The sequence below is a fragment of the Panthera pardus genome, unplaced genomic scaffold, assembly GCF_024362965.1.
Source record: "Panthera pardus isolate Hobbes unplaced genomic scaffold, ASM2436296v1 HiC_scaffold_13, whole genome shotgun sequence".
NCBI classification, from domain to species: Eukaryota; Metazoa; Chordata; class Mammalia; order Carnivora; family Felidae; genus Panthera; species Panthera pardus.
The window spans coordinates 36,626,075-36,644,105 of NW_026526688.1; the positions used below are offsets into that span (position 1 = coordinate 36,626,075).

An 18,031-nucleotide genomic window follows, 5' to 3' on the forward strand; every position below is an offset into this window, starting at 1 on the left:
CCTCAGCTTAAAAGGCTCTGCTGAATGCACCGTTTTTTAAAGTTTATTTATTTATGTTGAAAGAGAGAAAAATGAGGGTGTGTGCAAGTTGGGGAGGGGCAGAGAAGGGAGAGGGAGAAAGGGAGAAGCCCAAGCAGGGTGCAGAACCTGACATGGGGCTTTAACTCACGAACCGTGAGATCATGACCTGAGCCGAAGTTGGAAGCTCAACTGACTGAGCCACCCAGGCACCCTCAATGCACCATTTTTAAAGGCTTATTTCTCATAGTCCTTGTATTAATTTCCTGTGGCTGCTGCAACCAAGTACCACAAACTGGGGAGCTTCAAGCAACAGAAATTTATTCTGTCATGGCTCTGGAGGCCAGAATTCAAAATGAAGGTGTTGGGAGAGCCATGCTTTCCCAAAGCCTCCAGGAGAGAACCTGTTTCATGCCCTTCCCCTAGTTTCTGGTGTGGCCCACAATCCTTGCCTTCCTTGGCTTGCAGCTGCATCATGTCAGTTTCTGCCTCTGCTCTGACATAGTGTTATCTCTCTGTGTATTTCTTCTCTTCTTATAAGGACCCAGATCATATTGGGTTAAAGGCTCACTCTATGCCATCCAGTACGACCTCAACCGGATTACCTCTTCAGAGACACTGTTTCCAAATAAGGTCCCATTCACAAGTACTGGGATTGGGGCTTCGCTATATCTCTTGGATGGATACAAATTGACCCCTTACAGATCTCCCTGGGGAAGAATGATTGAAACACACTTTGAGAAAATGCTGCCCACTAGAATTTTAAATTTTGAGCAATGTAGCTTCCTGGTAAAAACCTCCAAGATGCATTATTTACATATTATTTTTTTTCCTGGTAACTGAACAATTTGAACTGTGGTACAGAATTGTTGGGGCAACAGAATGCCAAAAGATGTTTCCCTTTGAAGATGATTTTGGTTTTAGAGTGGCTGATCTAAAGCCATTCTCTCTGACCTGAACAAACTTGCCAGAGAGATGGTCTGCTGTGACCACCCCTACTGTAGCCAATAGGCAGCTACCCTCAGCAGAGATAAGGGTACTTACTTGTGTGTCCCCAACAGTAGGCAACCTTGCTGCTAACACGTCAGGGAAGAGCATGGCAAGGCACTCAGGTGTACGTTTAAATGAACAAGGCACAAAATACACCTTAGTCTCACTGCCTCTGAAACTGTTCCCCAGGCTGGAGGTTTCTATTATCTGGGAGGCAGAGTGGCCCAGTATAAAGACATAATCAGGAGTGAAACCCAGGCTCCGACTCTAAGGCCTGTGCTCTTACCATTGCTGCACTGCATTTCTAGGAACATAGTAATGATGTTTGCCTTACAGGATTGCTGTAAGGAGCAGGTGGGTGTAAATGATAAATTTGGAAAAGGACAGAATCATCACAGAGAGTGATAAAATCAGCTGAAATGTTGGTCTTATTATTAAGGAACACAACACTGATCAGCATTTGCTTTGGACATTATGAAATCAAGTTTGTAGCTGACTGCCTACCCATTTCCCATGCTCTGGTATTTCTTTCCTTAAATCTTACCTGCCCTTGCTGAATGCGGCTCTGTGGTTGGCCTGCTGATTCTGGTCTGTGTGGTTCTGGCTGTATAAAATGGAATTGCTGATTTCAACAGCCCTGTTATTAGGGTCAGAGGAGGGCTCTGGTCGGGAAACAGGAGGAGGCAGCTCCTTCCTGTAATCAGAAGACTGAGCTGTTGGCAGGCGCTGCAGGGAGGGAGGGCACCTGCTGGATGTCCTGCTTGCCCTTGGAGGGAGCTTTCTTAGATGCCCAGCCTCTGAGGATCCTTCTGGATTCTGGCAGGGTAAGCTTTAGGGGCACTGGACACTACGACTGTGTGGTAGGGATAAAGAGTGCTAGGGCTGGCTGCTGTGCGTGCAGATCCTTCCATGGTGTGCTTGCAGTTTGGGGGCTCTAGCCTGTGGACTGAGGTACAAAAGGGAGGGAATAGTGTTATCTTAACAAACTTGGAAACATCCCAAAGGCAACTCTTGTCTCAAAGGTCTCCTTAACTGGCCTCCTCCATAGTCTGAATTGTCATCACTGGGAATTCCTTCTTTGGGGCTGGTACTAGGGTTTGTTGGCCAAAACTAAAATATCCCTGGAGGTTGGTAGGTTGTGTTGCAACTATCTCTCCTCTGTAACATTCGGAGCCCCAGAGCCTTGGGAACCTTACAACCAAGTTGTGAGTCCCATGGTGCCCCAGGCGGCCCTGTAACAAGTCCTAGGTAAATGTTATAGAATTAGGTTTGGATTAAAAGAGAAAGAGACTCCTCATGCTCTGAGGAATAGAACTGGGGAGAGATGGCCAGTGTATGTGGGTCTACTTGGGAGCTTTGTAATGTGGAGGAGACATTCAGGAAGCTGCAGAGAGAGAGAGCAGTGTGGTATCAATGATTTGAAGACACAAAAATTTATGTTCTAATTCTTCCACTTGCTATGTGATCATGTGTAGGTTATGTTAACCTCTCTGGCCTTAGTTTTGTCACCTGTAAAATGGGAGTGCTGATGCCTTCTTCCTTCACAGAACTGTTTTGAGAATGTAAAGATCCGATGGTAGTACAGTTTGTCTATAAATGGTGAGAGTATGGACACTCTTTACCAACATTGCTATAATTATTGTTTTTTTAAATTTAAGGTAGAACATGCTTGGTGCTGTTTTAACTAACTTCCTGTTTGCCCTGGGGTGACACACAATGGTGCTGACTGGCTCTGGCATCTGGGGAGGTGTGTAAGATGTGGCACAGGGGACATTAGCACACTGCAGAATGGGGAATAGATTCCTAGGCATAGATTCCTAGCCTGGAGTCCAAGGAATGAGTTATTTCCAAACCAAGTTTAACTGCTCTTATGATGTTGCTCCTGAAGAGAAATGCAGACAGAGATCTCTTGTTAAGAGAGATAGGGAGCTACAGCATCAAATGGCCATTCCTATCCAAGTAAAGCAGGCAGCCAGTCATTTGCAAAGAATATCAAGGAAAACACACCTGGCAAGGGAATCAGGGGGTTCCTTGAGGGGGGGGGCGGTGGTGCTTTGGTCAAGTACTGAGGCTGAGAACAAATCTGAATGGGTCACACATTAAGGGCTCTGAGGAAAGAGGGCTCAGAGGGCAGCCTTGCATGGGCAGAAGAGAATCTAAGTGGGCAGACTTCTTCCTCAACTACCATCAATTGGGGCTACTCCCAGCTCCTAAGGGTGGAGGAAGTGGAGGCTGCCATCTGAACTGCCATGTGGCCTTATGGTTTCCTGTAGACAGGTGTGTGTTGTACATGAGTGTAGTTTCCCCTCACGTGTTACATGGCTTTGCTTTTGACCAATCCATTTTCCATTTTCATAAAATCCTAAGTGCAAGCACTATATGTATGTTGCTGTATATGAACCTGACCTGGTTGGTTGCTACTGACTATCACACTCAAGTTTCTGGTGCCTCCGAAGACAGCTGGGCCAGGTCAGAAGCTTCCCTTTAAGAATGCAATCATGGACTGACTCATTTTTGCCTGGAAGAGCCACTCATCACAAGATACCTGGGGCATAAGTGGTTGAAACACAAGGAGAGAGAAAATACATACTCCAAAGGGGGAACTAAGGAAGGCTTCCTAGGGGACACGGTGCTTGAGATGGATCTTCAAAACAGTGGGATTTTGACCTGTGGGATGAGCCTAGGTGAAGAGAATGGAGTGTGGTCCGGGGGGGAAGGAGTGGGGGTGGTTTGGGATTGGAGGTCCTGAGCCAACAGAGAGGCAGACACTCATGTGGCATGGGGTTAGGAGTGAGGTGGTGAGAGGTGGTGACCAAAGGGTGGGAAGACCTGCCTTGCTGGCCATGATGTTCACTAGGGAAAGAGCAGACACTGAGGTCTTTCTCCAGAGTGACAGGACATCATCAGATGCAGGTGGACTGATGTCCAAGGGCAGGCATGTAGACTTTCTGCTGAGGTCAGAGGTCTTGCATGTGATACAGACATGTTCCTTGGACCTTGTAGGTATCCTGTGGGGCTCATCTTCACATGATTTCCCTGCTATGGTAGTAAAACAGGGTTTGGCATTCTTCTGGATTTGCAAGAGGGAGCTCCTTACACTTTGTAAATGCTGAGCATTATCATTTCTGTTAGGTAGATGGAGAGCTTAAAGAATGTGGAACAGTAATTGAGGAAGAACCCTGTGCTGGTTGTTTCAGGAACTTATTCTTCACTCACCACTCAATGAGAAAAAGACTGGTTAGGATGGTTGCTAAGAAGCCTCTAGTTCTGGAAGTCTAAGTGTCTGTGTCTTGTCTACCTGGTGCTGAGGGAAAACTTGCCTGCCCCAAAGCATGACAAAGGCTGACCACTTGCCCATTCGGTGCATACTCAGGGTCTGCTTTCAGAGCCAGGCTGTTAGAAAAACGAGCGAGCTACTTGCTTGTAACAACCTAGATTGCTTGGTTTAACTTGGCCTGGTGTTTGCAGTTAATTTTTAGGAAGAAATATCTCCCCAAACCCCAGGCAGAGGAAGGAACTGATATGAAGATGGAAAAATGCTAAGTAGGAAGAGAAGATCTTTGCTGATACCCTTGGACTTGACAATTAGAAGTCATCCAGCCATGTCAGTCTGACCTCTGGACTCACACAATCTGGGGCAGGTTGAGTCTTAAAAGGCTGTGAGTCATCATCCTCTCTCCTTTGCATTTTCCCAATGAAAATTTCCCTCAAAGAAATTCTAGTAGCGGAAATGATTACATAATTGCAACCCTGTTCTATTGTTCCACTGTTTTACAGCTGCTCTTACTATTTATTACCCCTCCATACCTGTTTATGTTCCAATAGGAAAGGGTGCTCAATAAAAATGTTGCTGAAGAAAGGTTACTTCCAGGGAGCAAGAGCAGTGCAGTGTGCAGATTGGCCCTTGGATGTCCCCACCTCTGAAGGAGTGATGGGTAGCTCAGTACTGGCCGGCTCAGGGGAGGACTCCACTAATTAGCTCACCCTTCGGTCCCTGGAGAGGACTAGCCGTGGCTTTGCTCCTTGACTCCTCTCTACCCTGTTCCCCCCCGCAGGCTCGGATTGCTAACTGTGGATGGCCAAGTCAAATGTCTATTAAAAAAATCCTGCTTTCTGACATTCCCCAGTGGCTGTGTGACAAATCAAGGTTACCTTGAAAGCAATGCAGAGGGGGGAAACCCATCCATCTGTCAAGATGTGAGTCACCAGTGTGATGTCATCTGAATCTCAACTGATTCCATTAATTTTGACTGTGTAAGTACATAAAATACCAGAAGAAAATGAAACAGGTCCAGTTCCAGAGGCACACGCACTCACACAGACCCCACACGGATGTGCACACCCACAGATGCGCAGACACATGTGCGTTCATGCAGCTAATATGCCTGGGCAGAGGTAGAAGGGCCCATTAGTGCAACAACTGGATGTGCAGAGGGATGGCTTTTTTTGGCAGCGTTAATGAGGGTGACCTTCGGGTGGGGATATGCGGGCTGCACAGAACAGAAGATAACTGGAGACCTTGGCATCCCTCTCTCTCGAAAGCATGGCAGGGCTTACACAATTAGGCTTAATTATGCTCTGCCTTCACTGAATGTGTTCACGCAGGTGAAGTCTGGCTTTCTCTCCCCATGCCTTCCACAGTCTCTTTTCTTGATGCTCTAAACTTGACTGGCCTCCTGCTACGTTTTTTGGAAACTAGACATGGAGGATACTGTGATGGCTGAAGGCCTGCTTCCTTGGCATTATATGGGTCCTTCTCTATTCCTAGAGAAGGTGAGTCCCTGCCCACTTCCCAGTGGGTGTTTATGGGGCATCTTTATGCCTTTAAGGACTATTCTGTTGACAGAAACCATTGGTGTGGTAGCCATAACAGCACAGGGCTGTGGCCAAGAGATGTGAGTATGAATCCCACTGCTTCTCCTGGCCTCAGTTTCTTCCTCTAAAAATGGGAATAAGAAAACCTACCCAGCCTACAGAGTTGCCATAGATGGCTGCACAGGCTGGGCACTGCACAACCCAAGACTCTAGGACGCATGTGACTATGTTGCCCATGGAGTCCCTGGAGTTGTGCAGAGCAGTGGCCCTGCCAGCCTGCTTCAGAGCTAATGTGGGGGTCACATGAGATAAATGATTATTCAATGCCTACATCTCCTCACTTTTGCTCATTTCCCTAGTATGTGACCTCTAAACTTCCTGGTGTAAACTCATTGACTCCCGCTCTGTCAAACCCTCCCTCTTCCCTTTCCCGATCAACCTTGCATTCTTGATACTTAAGACTTGACTTTCCAAGAGGAAAAGAGAGGTGGAGGAAACTTCAGTGATCGTGGCTTTGCTAGGTCTGACCAGGGAGAAGCACGTCTTATAGAAGGGCTTGTAGGAGGCAGCTTACAGAATACAGGAAGGAAAGGGTGGAAAGGGTCAAGCAGACTGGTAGGAGAAATGAGCACATTGCAGATGTTGGCCCACTGCCAAAGACTTGCATCCTAACATGCACCATTGTCTGTGGTCAACTGAGTCCCAGGACATGGCAACAAATGGGATTCTTAACACTCATTGTAACCACTAGTTTTCACCTCACCCTCATTCATCTTTGGTGGCTCATTCTCCAGCTCTCAAGGCAAGTGGTGAGCAGCTAGGTTGGCACTGGCTTGTGTGGAAAGATGCAGCTACAGAACCATGCTGAGGCCCAGGAAGCATTAGTGGGTGATTGTCTACTACAGTGAGCCCCCTGAGAACCCCCAGTGTTTAGAGAGTGGAAACAGGAGCATCCCAGGAACAGAAGAAGATTCTGGGGGACATTCAGTCTTGTGGAAAAGGCTCCACATACAGGAGGCAGCAATGTTTCCCCAATAGGTTGTGTAAGAGAAGTAATCTGGAGCGCTTGAAAAATATGAATTCCAGGGCCGCTTTTCTTGAAACTGACACAACAAATCTGAAGTGAAGCACTTAATCTGTATTTTTTTAAAAAAATAAACACTTAATTGGGGATAATTTTAGATTTACAGAAAAGTTGCAAAGATAATTTGTATTTTAATCATTTTTAAATTGTGAAATATAAAGCACATATAGATAAGCACCCCAAACAAAAATGATACCTTGATGATTTATGACAAAGTGACATCACCACACAGCTAAGAAATAGGACATGCCCAGTCTCCAGGAGCTCCCCCATGGCCCTGCCTTTTCCTTCCTACCCAAAGTTTTGCTACTTAAGCATGCACCCCTAAACCCCGAGGTTTAACTTTCATCCCTAAACGTTTAGTATAATTTTACCTATTTTTGAACTTCTCATAAATGTAATCATATAGTATGTATTTTTGGGGGGTCTGGTTTCTCTTACTGGATGAAATTCATCCATGTTATTGTATATAGCTACAGTTTGCTCTTTTTCACTGTTCTAATACACTGTGTTATCCAGTACAGTAGTCACTAGGGGCAAGTGGCTATTTAAATTTAAACAGGTTAAAATTAAATCAAATTCAAAATTCAGTTCTTCTCTTGCACTACCTACATTTCAAGTGCTCAACAGTCATGTGTGTCAAATGGCTACCATCTTGAACACTGTGGAACAGACAATTTCCATCATTACAGAAAATGCTTTTGGACAGCTCTGCTCTGGAAATGTTCAATTTTCTGAATGCATCAAGTTTACCCATTCTGCCGTTGATGGACATTTTGGTTGTTTGCAGTTTTTGGCTAGTGTGACTAATGCTGCTGAGAATGTTTTTGTACTGGTCTCCTGGTGTGCATGTGCAAATATTTATGTTGGGTGTATACCTGAGAGTAGAATTGTAGGGCTATCGGTGTGTGTACATTCAGCTATAGCAGATAATGCCATACTGTTTTCTCTAGGGGTGTACTAATTTATGATCCCACCAGGATGTCTTTTCAAAAGCATCCCAGATAATTTTGAAGATCAACTAGGTTTGGAATCACTGCTTGATTTCTCCAAGGGGTGGATTTTGTCTTTATACAAGAAAGAGCCTTCTAATAGCTCAAATTGTGTAACAGTAAAATAGACTCTCAGGAAAAAGATACCTCATGAGGTAGCAAGCCCCCTGTATTTAGAGGAATTCAAGTTTCTGATGCACAACTTTCTGATACAGCAGCTCTAAAAAGAACTCCTGAACTTAGGAAAAAGCCTTCTTAAGTGATTGTGGAAAGTCCTTTCCAACTGTTAAGTTCTCAGATTCCATGCCTTTTCATGACCATGTTTGGTTAGATACATGTTGAACAGTGAAATTCTTCATAGGCAGCAGAAGAGAGAAAGGGCTGGTGCCACAGGGCCAGATTAAACACAAATTGGATCATTAGTCTTTGAATAATTGAGTTAGTTGTCTTGATGATCAATGAAGCACCTTGTGCTTATTTAAACACACTGTTCCTACCTGAGCTTTTGGGATAATGGGAATGATGACCACCTCAGTGTCACTCTCTGCAGACATTTATGTGTCCTCCTTATTTCTAGTTTAATGGCCTTACTGGATATGTGCCTATTGTTGTAACTGTCTCAAATCATTTTTGGAGGCAAGTGTGGCCTAAATCATAACACAGTAAAAACGTCCTCACTGTAACGTTGCCTGGTAGTCTGTTTTCATCTGTCTTCACGCTGTCTCTCTCCACCCATTCTTCCTGCTCCCCCCTGGAATTCCCTTCCACCCTTGAGGGGTTTGGAAATGAAGGGATTTATTCTAGATCACAAGAGAAATAGTCTTCCTGCCCAAGCACTCAGAAGGCTGCCTTTTGGGATAGAATGGTTTCCTTGTAACTCACTTGAAGACTGATTGTTTCTTGTAAGAATGCCGTTAGGGGATTTGGGGAAAGGTCTTAATCTCCCTGGGTATGTGTGAGCAATGAGATTTCAAAGGGAAAATGAGAGGGAGGCTGATTTGATAACCTGACCCTATGCTGGACCCATGAATGGCAAACATTTCTGCTCCACTTATGGGCTGTGAGCAGTGCTGTGGTCTGGATCTGCCCTCAGCTCACAGATAATTCTTTTGGGCACACATAGCAAAAGTTAGGATCCCAAATAACCTGTGGGCACAGCTACAACTGGGCCAACACAGAGATGGGATCATGGTGCTGATGGATGGTGGCAGCTCTCACTCCCGCCCCACAAGATTTGAACTAAAGGATGAGTCAGGCTTTGTCCACCTAATTTTTGGGATGGAAGGCCCAACTGGATCATGAGGTTGAACTTTAGAGAGATAGCCTTGGAGCCTCTGGGGAGGCTTAGAGCTCCTTCTTGTTGCCATTGGGTTTTTAAAAACACCAGCTTCCTTGAAGGCTACAGACAGAAGCTATGAGGAGAAGAAACTTAAGAAGTTGGCACGGTCAGACCTAGTGCCTGTGGCATCTTCTCTCTGTGGTCTTTAGCCTGGTCCCTACTTTCCTGGCCCTTGGTTTCTCTGAAACTTCAGGAACAAAGACAATCAAAGGGGTGTGTCTGAATAACACCCTCTGTCCCAGGAGACATATAAGGCTTAATTAGCTGGTACCCACAGGATGTTCTGAAAATGAGAAATGCCTAGGATTATTATCTATCAAATGTCACATACAAATATGCTCATGTTCCCATTATGGATGTATGTGTTGCAAACTTGTTCAATCAAGTGTGACCCGTTTGGTGGTTTTAATTACAAATATCAATAAAATTGGTTGATATTTATGGGCACAGACCCTTCAGATCTGGGGGAAGGAAGCTAATTGCGCAAGACAGCGCTGTGATTGAACTCCGAGGGAGGCACGGGCTCCTGCTAGCTGGGTGTGAGGCTGAGACAGCTCTAGTCTCCCTGTGTTAATTAAATGTGATGAAATGAATATTAACTTGTAAAATAGAGACCTGGGCTAAGATGACTTGGTGGGTGGGGCTGAGGCTGAGGAACAGGTCTGTGGTGGCTGGACTCAAGGGCTGTTGTCTTCTCCAGAAGCAACAGTGGTTTGCACTGTGGTTTTCAACCCTGGCCACACACAGAGGTGCCTGAGGGGCTTCTAAAACATGCTAAGGCCCAAAATGCCCTTCCAGAGACCTTTGTGGGGTGGGGTTGCCCTGGTTATTCGATGGCCAGCCAGGACTGAGAACCATTGATGCAGTGAAAAAAATTCACGCCAACAGATAAGACACTGGGCCAGCCATGTGTCCTTGAGTCTCTTACTCTTAGAGCCTCAGTTTTATTTGGTTCTGTTTTTGTCTGTAAAAATAAGATTAATCAAAACTACATTGTGCATCTGTGATGACAAAATGAGATCAAAGGAATGAAAGGGTTAGGTACCTGGTGGGGCCTCAGAAAGAGCTAGTTTCTGCTGCTATGAAAGATCAGTGTTATCTTTACTGCTGGGAATAGAGTCATTAGCATCTTTAATCAGATAAGAGAGCCAATTCCAGAAGCCCCAGAACCAGTTCAGAAAACTTATCCTTAAATTCTGTTTTTCTGGCACTAGCTTGGTCCTTAAATCTGTATTAGTCAGGGTACTCCAGAGATACAGAACCAATGGGATATTCACACCCGCATCCACATCGACACCCATATCCATATTTGTCCCCATTCATATCCATATATGTGTGTATATATTCATAACTCACCTATGCGCGCGCGCACACACACACACACACACACAAAGAGATTTGTTATTGAGGCATTAGCTCGTGTGATTATAGAAGCTGAGAAGTTCCACGATTTGCTGTGTGTAGGCTAGAGACCCAGAAAGGCTGGTGATGTAGTTGAAAAGCTGGAGGGCCTGGGTGCTGAGAGCAGGAGAAGATCAATGTTTCAGCTCAATCAGTCAGGGGGAGAGAGAGAGAGAATGAGAGAGAGAGACAGAGAGAGAGAGAGAGAGAATCCTCCACCGTTTTGTTTGATTCAGGCCCTCAATGAGTTAGATGATGTCCATCTACACTGGGGAGGGCAATCTGCTGTACTGAGTCTACTGATTCAAATTCTAATATCTTCCGGATTAGCAACCTCACAGATACACCCAGAAATAATGTTCAACCAGATAACTGGGCATCACCTGATCCAGTGAATGTGACCCATTAACTGGCACACTTAATATTCCTAAGATTCAAGTACATGTGAGCCAGGATGAATTCAGAAGACTGCAGGTTCCTGGTGGTTTAAGCCAAAGTGAATTCTTCACTGAACACTGATAGTATTACCCATGAGAAACACTCATCCTTCAACCCCTCGTTTTCTGTAGAAACAAAAGGACATATCCTAGAAGGTGAGTGGTGCCAGGCCATGGGCTCAGATAGCATGGCTGAACCAGAACTGCAAACCCTGTCTGCTGACTTCTAGCCCTCAGCTCATTCCATTCAAGTTCCAAAAGCTTGCCTTTTCTGTCAACTGTGAGGAGAGTTGTCCTGTTGGTTTGCATGTTAAGTCATCTGAGACTTGGTCCCTTGGGAGAAATCATGCCTTGTGAAGCAGGGAAAGATGGTGTGATACATAGGTTTTAATTTGCTTTCTCACTTCCTTAATCAAGGTGCCCCAATTTCACCCAAACTTCCTTATACATCATGTCTTCCCTTCTTGAGACCCACACACTGAAGCTGAACTGGGGTATTCAACAGGGTCCATTCTTTCCTCTCGTACTGTTCTTTCACCTGGAATATTCCTCCTTACAACATCCATGACTGGACACCCCCAAAAGCCCAGAAAAAACTGCTTCCCTGTCCATGAATCCTTTCTTGAAATGCCCTCCTTCGGAGAAACTACTACGGCAGTGTGTGTATTTCATATGGTATGGACCACACAGCCCTGTTTTGCTGTTTGTGAGTGTATCCAACTGTCTCGTTCCTGTCACTGGACTGGACACTGGTGAGGGCAGGACAGAGCTGTGGAGGAGCACAGGCTTGAGCACCAGGCACACATGGCCTGAATTCCACCCCTGTCACTATTAGCTTTGTGATCCCAGGAGAATCATTTGGATTCTCTAAGCCTCTGTGTACTCATTAATTAAAATGAGGAAATAATTCCTTCTTCTCAGGGCTGATGTGAGGATTAGTTTGATACATATTTATGAAAGAGTCTGGCAAAGAGAGGTTTTCATAGATGCCTGTGGAATGATTAAATGAATTGATACAAACTATCTGGCATGAATGTTGAAAAATCACTCTCACTGTATAGTTAAAAATTGCATTTTGGGGCGGTGGTGAGGAATTTAAAGATCCCTTTGAGATGCTCAAATTGCAAGATATGGGTCTAAGGAAAGGAAGGAAGTTGGATTTGGGGGGACCGGTGTGAATCCAGAACCTTCACTGAGTTCTCAGTGCAGCCGCATGAAATGGGGATTATTTTCTTGTAAAGACAGGGTTGTAGTATTGACTTTGCTGCTTGCACGGGCCTGTGGGAATTGTTTGCCTACTTTGGCCCTTAGTTTTCTAATATAGGAAATGGGCTAGCACTCCTCATGCACATGACTTACATCCATAGGACAGTGTCTGGCATGTGCTTGGTGCTCCACAAAGGGCAACTATATGGCTGTCGTTATGATAATGACTGTATCAGGAACCGCCTGTTGACAGGACTCCTGGTTCAATGGCGTTCCATGGCTAGTGGTGGCCACCGTGGTGCATCTGTGCCAAGTCGGCCCTCTTACTGCTGTGTGGCTGGCCCCAGGTAGCCTGTCTCATCCCCAGATCACAGTGTCACTGAGCAGGACTTCGTCGTGGGTGTCCGTGGTGCATCTTTTCAGAATTCTCTACACTTGCTCCCTTGAAAGTCCCCTCTGTTCCTGTGTTTTCCAAAATTGGGCCTGGCTTGTCTCTTGTAAATCCCCACCCGACTCCATTTCCCTTATCAACCTGAAGATCGTCTCTCATTTGTCATCTTTATTAGCTTTTAATCTCCCATCAGTTTAGTGCTGGGGTTTAAGAGTAGGATTAGTGGGGGGAGTTTAATTGGATGATCCTCCATGGCCCCTTGAACATCGGATTCAATAAAAGTTTATGAAAAGATAAAATCGCAAAGGGTTTTACAGCCCCAGACACAGCAAGAGACTGGTTCGAGAACAAGGTAGCTGTTTTTCAACCTCAGATAATCCGTGTTTCAACTTGATTAAATGAGGAAGTGAGTTTTCTGTCTCTCTCCCTTCCTCCCTCTCTTTCCTTGGGTAATGTTACCCTTTTCCTTCTGGTGTAAGCAAGAAGCCACTTTCTGCCAGCCTCTCCTTCCCTCTCACTTTGATTCTCTCTGACAGGAAAAATAATGAAACCTGGGTGCACCAGAAAATAACATTTATTTCACACAGAAATATGCTGAACCACCACTGAAGGTGGCTGAGGTGATGCATTTGATGGGAAAGAGGCCAGTCTTCAAGACAGGACACATGGTCCATGCAGGAGGAGGGCGGGAAAATGTTCCTCAGCTCTATACTCCTGTGCATCCTGAACTCACCTTTCCCCCACCTTCCAGTCTGCATCCATGGAGAGGGTGAGGGTGAGGTGGACAGTGGGATCATTTGTGAGTTTGTTCATGTATTCATTCAGCAGACATTATTGCATGCATACTATGTGGAACACGGGAGATAGAAAATGAATCAGGCCCCTTCTGCTCACAGGAGGGCACAGTCTCTGGGAGAGATGGACAGTTTGTAAGGAAGAAATGTTTTCTTTTTTGTAGCTACAACCACAGTTAAAGGAAGGGATGGACCCTGATGGGTTCTTATGCATTATTGTGATTCCATAGCAACGTTTGGCTGTCTGATGTAGGGTGAGGAAGTGTTCTGCACAATGAAGGGGGAAGAATTTGGAGTTCCTAGTGGGAATCCAGTAGGTGTAATGGGGGTGAGATGAGAGAGGAGAGGAGCAAGGTAGGAAAAGGATCCAATGGACGGATGTTAATCTATGGACACCCTGAACTGAAGATGTAATGAAAATGTCCTGATGTGGGTGGCCCAAGGACATTGAAAGAGTAGTATACCATACTTATCAATGCTTTTTGGGTATAGTTATTCATTCATCCATCCATCCATTCATCAATAAATGTAGAAGCTCATAATCACTGGTGACCATGAGCATGCGGTTTCCCAGGGAATTCATAGATCCAAAATTAGTCTTTGGATTTCCACTGGCCATGAATTGGAGTTCACATCAATCTTAAACACCAAGAGACCCCTGGGGCTCTGTGATTTACCCAGTTCTTATCAAATACCAGGTGTAATAATGGCAGTGGTATAAAATAAAGCCAGAGCTTAAATGAAAGTGATTAGTCCACCTTGGAGAGGTGATCTAGTGGGTGTCAGAGCACAGTATTCACAGAGGGGGACATGCTGAGTTAGGCTTTGAAAGATGGTAAGAGCCTGCTAGATGAATGGAATGGGAGTAGAGATGGGGCACAGAGCACCTCAAGGTGACGAAATAGTGAGGAGACAGGAAATAATAAGACAGACACAGATGTTGGGGTGCTTGAAGAGATGTGAGGGCAGCAGTGGGAGTCAAGGCTGCAGACAGAAGCTGTGGAGGGAGTGGAGGTGGGGGTTATGGAATACCTCTGGTGACAAATAAAGGGACTGTGACCTTGGTGGTTGGTGGAGGACCACTGAAGAGTTTTGCTTATAGGAGGATCAGACTAGTATTTTCATTTTAGAACTATCATCCTGGCTCAGCATGGAGGATGTGGGATGAGACCATCGTCAGTGTGCCTAGTCAGTGACAGCTGTCCAGGAGAGAGAAGCAGGTCTGGACACAGGTGGCCACGCAGATGGAGAGGGGACATAGTGGAGTTTAACAATATAAAAATGGAATTTGGGGATGGGGCACAGAGGAAGAAGTTTATATCTCCAGCCCCTGGCCTGGTGCCTAGCTGATGAGTTGTGGTGTTGTCTGGGAGGGGGATGCAGGAGAACATTCAGGTGTGCTTGAAGGGATGACTCAGTTTGGGATATGTTGAGATTTGGGATATGTATCTGGTAAGCAGGCAGATGTGCTGGCAGTCATGTGTTCAGATGAGATGATCCAAGGAGAATGTATATAATGGTAAAGAGGAAGAGAGAAGAGAGAAAAGAGAAGGATGGGGAAGGGAGAAGAAAGGAAATGTGACCCATGGATTTCTGACCTTTTTCCTGACAGTGTTCTAGGACCTTGTCTACTTCTACACAGCTGTGGATGGAGATGTTAGAAAGGTCTTACTTGTAGCAGCAATGGAGGATAACTCCACATTGTTGGCAGATTTGTGGGGCAAGGGGTCGGGGGTGTAGGTACTTTACTCTTGATGTCTGGGCTGGGTGCAATGCCACTCCTGAGCACAGCCCCATGGCAGCACAGAGCCTGTGTGTGACTCATAGTGAGAATAAGTTGGTTGGGAGCCCTATGTTTGATTGGAGCTTTTGGAGTAGGAGCTCCAAAAGTCCAAAAGCCTTGTGGAGCTTGAAGCTTGTGTGATTGTGGGGGAAAAAAAAGAATGCAAAATTGTGCATATAAAGCAGGAAGGGGTCATGGAAGTGAGGAGCTCTGACACTTGAGCTTTATTAGCTTCATGATAAATTCTTCTTTGTGAGATTTCTGGAAAGCTCAGGAGATGCATGTGTGAGTTGAAATTGTGGTGGTGGTGGTGGTGGTCGTGTGTGTGCCTGCACATGTACTGTGTTCATTTATGAGGATAAGCTAGGATAAGTGGGAACCCAGGCCTGGATACTTCTTGGGCCTTTTCCCACTTAGCAGGGGACTCCCATGAAGAGGGGTCCTAAGAACATGCATTGGGTACATAATCCAGAAGTCAGTTGGAGCACCTGTCCTTTAAGATTTAGATAAGATTGGTTCTATATTTGCAGAGGTTGGGGGGCAATGCTTCCCCAAGACCTCTAAAAATTCCTGAGGGACTTACATTCTCATGGTCACTTTTATTCCTGAACTATGCTGCCACGAATTAGGTATGGATCCTCAATGTCCCTGCTCCATATCACATTGACTCAGAGGTTGAACTGATCCTCTTGTTGTAATTTATACACACCTGTACACACTCATTCACTCACAGCTGCAAGGCCTTTATGTATGAGGCAGACTTCACTTGATAAGGATGGATATGTTGAAGTAACACAGTTTAAAATTGAGTATTAGCTATCACGAATATTTAAGTCCCCCTGCCATTTCTCTTGGCCTCCCCTCTTCCTTCCTGTCATTCTTTCTATACTTTGCTCTTTTCTTCTTCCTACCTCTTGTTCCTTGTGGTTTAAGGATCCTTTTTGATCCTTGTTAACCAGTGTCCCCTGGGACTCAACTTCTAAGCCAAGTGTATCAACTGACTCTTGTTGTGTAACAAACCACCCCAAATTCTGTGTCTTAAACAACAAGTATTTATTATTTTTGATGAGTCTATGGGTATTCCTGCTGATCTTGGCTGGGCTTCTTCATGTGTAGGTCATCAGCAAGTGCATCATCCCAGAGATGGCTGGTCTAGGATGGCCTTGGTTGGGATGACTCCACTCTCTTCCATGTCCAGCATGCTAGCCCAGGCATGTTGTCACCATGAGGGTAGGATTGAAGAGGGAGTGAAAATGTGTGAGCGTTTTCTTCTAGGCCTCTGTTTGCATTACATTTGCTGTCCATGTGGCCCAGCCCAGAGTCAGCATGGGAGACACTATGCAAAGGCATGGCCATGACACAGTATGGGAAGCAGGGGCTGTTAAGTGCAATGCATCATTCATACCATGTCTTTCAAGAAGTATTTTCCTAAGCAAAGACTGTTCCCTCTAAGAGGCATCCTGGTTACAACTGTTAAGACAATAGTTTGTTTCCCTCTGCCACATCTGGTCCCTGCTTTGTATCTTATTAAGCAACAGAATAGCCCAGGGTCTGACATTTTGTAGGGGCTTAAGCATTTCCACATGAAAGGGAAATTTTTGTAAAGCATTTATTTACTTTCCTAAATCTTATTGGCCGATCTAACCTCTATTTTCAGAGGCTTGCTTGTGTTCCAACAGACTGTTGAACAGAGGAAGGAGGTAAAGCTAAAGTTACCTTGTTGGCACTTCAGATCCATTGGCCAAAATGAGGAACTGAGGCAATGAGAAAACTCTCAGTGATTCCAAATTCTAAAATGCTTAGACCACACATGCTCCCCCAGTAGCACAGGGCAAACTGGGCATCTGTTATCAAGGTGGGGTCTCAGGAGTGTCCCCCTAGAAGGCCTGTCTATGGAGTTGGGGAATGAGAGCCAGGGTATCTTTCTAACTATTCTCATTCCATGGGGAGGGTGTGGGATGGGGTGGGTGGTTCTGCTCTGCACCTCTCTCTTCAGTACATCCTTCTTAATCAAGGTGTGTGCGCATGTGCATGAGAGATAGAGGGAGAGGAGATGGCGTGTGTATATTCATATGTCTGTACACACATATATCAACATACCTCAGGGCTTTCTGCCGAGAGAGGCACAGCTTTGACACTGCTTTGCTCTGCTTTGTGTTAAGCCAGACAATAAAAGAAATGATTAGGGGCTTTCAGAGCAAGCACCTGACAATAGGGAGAGGTGAATGTAGGCTGATTGAAGTTCCATTTACCCCTTTCCTGCAGAGCAGGGAGAGGCAGGCAGGGATGGTTCTGCACCTGCATTTTGTGGGACCAGTCCCAGGGTAAAACTTTGCCCTCACTCCTCCTCCCTGACTCCCCAGGGCCCTCAGGGTTGGTTAAATTTAGTGTTCTGGCGTTTCCAAATCCATGCGATTTTCTTCCAGGACTGTGAGTCTAAATGTCACCCTTGCTGCACAATTACTAACACATTGTGCTGATGGGGGTGGTTCAAAAGCTTTGTTGCTGTGAGGAGAAGGAAAGCAGAGGCAAGTCTTGGGAAGGTGAAAGGAGAAAGAAAGAAAAGGAGGTAAGGAGAGGATGAGCATCCTTGCTACTCCCATGGTACCCAAACTAGCCCAGATGGAGTCAACTAGAAGGAAACGGGCCCCCTCAGGCAAAGCTTGTCAAGTTGTATTGCCCATAGGCGCTGCAACCACTGGGTAGCTTCTTTGAGGAAATCACAGTGAGGCTTGAGATGGGGTGGTGGTTTTGCTGAGCTGGAATCTAAGAATGGGCTTC

At 45.5% G+C, this 18,031-nt stretch overlaps 1 long non-coding RNA gene across 1 annotated transcript in view; it reads left to right on the plus strand.

Annotated features, from left to right (window-relative positions):
* The first annotated feature begins 4,638 nt into the window (after positions 1–4,638).
* The window catches only part of LOC109277373 (uncharacterized), a 63,140-nt gene continuing 49,747 nt past the window's right edge, over positions 4,639–18,031 (plus strand). Inside the window, exon 1 of the long non-coding RNA XR_002085123.2 lies at positions 4,639–5,262. This is a non-coding gene — a long non-coding RNA (uncharacterized LOC109277373). The remainder of the gene's footprint in view (positions 5,263–18,031) is intronic.